The 1,758-nt window shown below is 40.8% G+C and overlaps 1 long non-coding RNA gene across 2 annotated transcripts; it reads left to right on the forward strand.

Annotated features, from left to right (window-relative positions):
• Positions 1-374: 374 nt before the first annotated feature.
• On the forward strand, positions 375-1,758 carry LOC134077758 (uncharacterized). 2 transcript variants are annotated; one of them, XR_009938751.1, is made up of 4 exons: positions 402-469; positions 617-702; positions 920-1,055; positions 1,322-1,758. It is a non-coding gene; the product is annotated as an uncharacterized LOC134077758 (long non-coding RNA). The 2 variants fall into 2 exon arrangements; XR_009938750.1 differs by having other exon boundaries at positions 375-702.

Below are 1,758 nucleotides of genomic sequence, written 5' to 3' on the forward strand. Positions count from 1 at the left end.
ACGAATGCTGCATGTTTTTCAATAGCGTTTCAAAATAAGAATAAATAAATAAATAAATAAAAGAATAACGAAACGCAATATGTGGCGGCCGGTGCTGAATCTGTGGCGCACCGCCACAAATTTGTCTATGTGTGGGAAACACTGGGATCTTTAGTTTGTGAAGGGTAGTGTTTGGCTAAATGGTATTCATTTTATAGCCTTTATTTGCCCAATGTTTGGTGACTTAAATTGAGGCATGTGTTTATTTAAGATACATGTGAGTGTAGTAGTGCTTCAGTGATGGTTTTTTCATGTTCTGTGTGTTTTGCAATGTATTAATTAATGTAAGCCTCTTTCTGTTCCCTCTGTTAGTAGGTGGTGTGAGGACTGCTGCCCTGAGAGCGCTGTGTCAGAGACACTTAGGCTGTGTGCATTTTGGAATGTTCCAAATGTGTGTCACTTCCATAAGGAAGAAGTTCCAAGCCTGCAAGTGAGTTCACTCACCAAATAGAGACACACGCATATAGCATTTAATATGTGTGCATGTACTGTATTTGTGTCTGTAACTGTTTAGTTTATCCCCTCCTTTCATGTGTCTGTTATGACTTTGTGGGCTCAACTGTCAACAACTGTCCAGGGCGAAGTCGGTCTACCCCGATGGCACTACCTGATGGCACTACCCTGATGATGTCTGTTAGCCATGGCTGCTGCCCTCAACATGGTGTAAGTGTTTGTGTTTTATTTATGTTCTTAAATAAACTGATATCAAGAAGTAACATAGATGGTGACAAGGGTGGCAAGGGTGCCTCATGGCAAGGTAATTATCATTTCTATTTCTACATCTGATTGCCTTGCTTATTTTTTAAAGCTATGATTTGTTTTGTATGGCAATTGCTGTTTATTAACAAATTATATGGCAATTGCTGTTTATTCTTTTTAGGAGCCATCCAGAAGTCCCAGCCTGGAGCCAGAGGCTGCTATTGCAAGTCAGATGGGAGATGGCCTACAGTATGTTAGGCATCAGAAAAGTGGTGTTCGCATGAAGGCAGAGTTGCCGCAGGCAATTATGAGATTAGGTATGATATCACATAGACATACTTCTGTTCAGAAGTGTAGGGTCACTTCGAAATGTCCCCTTTCCAAAAAAACACTGGACATATCAAAGTGAACTCCCAAACTTTGCTATGGTGGTGTATTGTACACATCTGCATTACTTCTATCTATTGCACCTGACTAGTGTGGGTTTGCTTTTATTTGTCACACAACCGGAGTAGTTTGCATTAATTACTGTATATTCATGAACGGGGTCAATTGTAATGTATGCTTTCTTTCTCTTTTTCAGACACTTGACATTTACTGCGAAAGGTACCATCAGAGCACCTCTCCCTACCCTGCAGGATACCTATACCAGAAGAGTACAACAACGGCCCAAAAGTATTTCAAAAGACATTTCACGCTCTGACCACGGACTGTTTAAACCACTGAGGTCAAGCAGACGTCTCTGTTCCCACGTGGCAGACTGAGGGAACACCCACAAAACAGACTGGGGATGAGTTTCTTTACTCCGCATCCTGTACACACACACAACTCCTTATACTACATTACATAGACTTGCCAGTTGCCATACTGCACTTACACACACTGCGCTTTTAACCCCCTTATCTGTGTCAAATCAGATAAGGTTGTGGTTGTGTTCAAACCATGTCTACTGTTGTCTGTCAACATCCACTTCAGTCATACATTTGAAATGTCTTAAATAAATAACAAAAGTTAAAATTG

The sequence above is a fragment of the Sardina pilchardus genome, chromosome 4 (genome assembly GCF_963854185.1).
Source record: "Sardina pilchardus chromosome 4, fSarPil1.1, whole genome shotgun sequence".
Taxonomy (NCBI): Eukaryota; Metazoa; Chordata; class Actinopteri; order Clupeiformes; family Clupeidae; genus Sardina; species Sardina pilchardus.